This window comes from Limulus polyphemus, unplaced genomic scaffold (genome assembly GCF_000517525.1).
Source record: "Limulus polyphemus unplaced genomic scaffold, Limulus_polyphemus-2.1.2 Scaffold243, whole genome shotgun sequence".
In the NCBI taxonomy this organism is placed as follows: domain Eukaryota; kingdom Metazoa; phylum Arthropoda; class Merostomata; order Xiphosura; family Limulidae; genus Limulus; species Limulus polyphemus.
Genome location: NW_013665853.1, coordinates 647,096 through 649,949, shown reverse-complemented (window position 1 = coordinate 649,949; position 2,854 = coordinate 647,096).

Sequence of the window (2,854 nt, the reverse complement as noted above, 5' to 3'; positions counted from 1 at the left end):
AGTTAATCAATCTATGAGATGTCTCTCTTAGAATAGAGTACTTGCAATAAAATACAAATGCTGTTAATATATAGAATTTATAGCAGCTACATGCCCAGACAACTGGTCATCCTGGCAACACACATATCTGTGGAGCAGCGACCAGTTGTCTGGGCATGTATTCTATAAATTCTATATATTAACAGCATTTGTATTTTATTGCAAGTACTCTATTCTAAGAGAGACATCTCATAGATTGATTAACTCTAATCCTGCCTGAAAGACTTTCAAGTGCCGCGGCTATTGAGGATTCCCTGTTGTTATATTAATACACCAATACGATGTTTCACTAGCGGTGACGTATGGATACAGAGTTGATGTATGATTCTGTAAAACAAATGCCAAGTTGTTGATCATGTGATGTATAACCTCGTGGTCTAGCAAGGAAAAAACTGACTGTGGCCTGAAGTTGATATATATTGTCGAGGATTGTTATACATAAAGTGGATTTGTTGAGTATTAACAGCATTTGTATTTTATTGTATTATATTTTATTATTATTACTCTCTTGATTATTATTTATGATACTTATGAGTAACTGATTAATAAAGTTTTTTTTTTTCTGTATAATGTTCAAAATTAAATTATATTTTACTTGGAGTTCTATTTTCATAGCTGGTTACTATGATGTTGTTTGTAGAGTTTGGTATTGATAATGTTGCTTCTTTAAATATCTGTATTTGTTTTGGCTGGTTACTCATATGAAGGCAGTGCTTATTAACTTATGAAACTTGCATAAATTGTTATTAACTTGTAATTTGGTATTTTACCCTGCCAGTAACGTGATTATGTTCCATGGGTTCCAGAACAGGGACTTCTTCTATGATAAGTTAAAGTTCTTTGAGTTGTTTAGTTAACTCTGGATTCAAGTACTCTAGGAAAAGGTCAGATAATAATCATTAAGTAGTTAAAGTATTAAGTTATGATGGAGATCAACGACGTCGTGTGATGCTGGAAGCAAACGGCTGCAGTCTTGACAGAGCAGGTTGCAGATGTTAAAAAAGCTGGGTGAGACTTACTGGCGGTAGACTAAATTTCCCTATTCTTTCTTCAATGTTTACAATTTAAATCTGACGAAAAAAACCACTACCTTATGTTACTGCTAGTTTGAAAAAATGGTAACGCTAGATAAGTGTTATTCTGTGAGAAACGTATTCATAAAGTGATGTTTGTACAGTCGATAACAATATAGCATTGTTGTAACAGAAATCGATATGTTATAAAGAAGATAGTTTATAAGCAAGTACATAAAACCAAAATTCTAGAATACAAAAATACAGAGTAAATTATGTAAATTGATGAACAAGGTAGACTATGAATGGAAGTGCAAAAGAATTAATTATTACAAAACTTTTCATTTCGGACAAAAAGAGAGAAAGTGTTTGTAAAATGTAAACGAGGGAGTATTGTTCGGATTTGGAGCGATCAATAAGTACAGATCTCGTTTTTACATTTTTTTTAAGATGCCACAACTCGTGTTTGGTGTTTTGGCACTGGAAGATCAATAATTCGATTGATATTCTATGTTCAGGAAATCTGTTACCAATGCGACTTGAGTCGCCATTGTATAGTGAATAACAATGTATATTAAATAATAGATTCAACTACGCAGTGAAAGCCATGTTAATGTGAAGAATATTTAGTGCTTTTAAAACCATCGGTGATGGGAATAAAAGTATAAAGATATGTGTTGCCAGGACTTTTATATGACACGATTCCTCAAACATCCACCACTATACTGGTACAGATATATAGAGTCCAGTGTTTCCCAAACTTTTTTGGCCACAGAACACTTTTAGCTATAAAACTATTGACAGAACCCTTAAGAAACATTTTTGTCTGAAGAAGTTAAATCATAAAAAATTTCAAGCTTTGTACAGTAGGTAACTATATATATATACACAAATAGATTATGAATATCACGTTGGAGTATCTTATTTTATATAGTTACGAGATGTTAAAGGCATTTTCTTTATAGGACAAACAATTGTAATTGACACACACACACACACAAAAACACATTTTAAAATAGCGACATAAGACGTCACATTGTCGGAAATTGACCCCACTATTAATAATAATGCTGTAAAAATGTAAACATAGGAAAACAAAGAAACGAATGAAGAGGGTAAAAAATAAATGTAAGAAATATTAAAAAATAACTAAACTATTTCGGCAAAATTAAAAATTCGCATGTATTACCTCATACTGCTTTGATGTGGTGTCATATAGTGTTAAAATAAATACTTCAATTAATTTTTGGATTGAAGCGGGACTAGAACACAAAATTATATTTGGAGATATAGTGTCATAATTTCATCAGATAATTACAAAGAAGTATTATGGTGTGAATATTACAATTTTTCTATCTGATTTAAATATGTCATGAAGTTCAGTTTAAATAATTCCTACAATTATCGAGCTGAAAAGGTTGTCAAAGTTTATTATTTATGACAATAGTGATTTCGGTATGTATTTTATTTTATTACTTGTTTTTTATTCAGAATTTTGGGAAGTGCACGCCACTGTTAAGTTTGATGAATTGTACAAAACGTTGACAATTCGATGCCTTTAAAGGAAGTTATTTCACATTGCCCCCCAGTGGCACAGCGGTATGTCTGCGGACTTACAACGCTAGAAACCGGGTTTCGATACCCGTGGTGGGCAGAGCACAGATATCCCTTGTGTAGCTTTGTGCATAATTAAAAACAAACAAACAAAAAAAAACAAACAGTTATTTCACAGGATTGTTTTAAAACATTGTTAAAGTGGTTTCTTTCTTTCTTTTTTAATTAGTTCTTTAGCCCATTGTGTG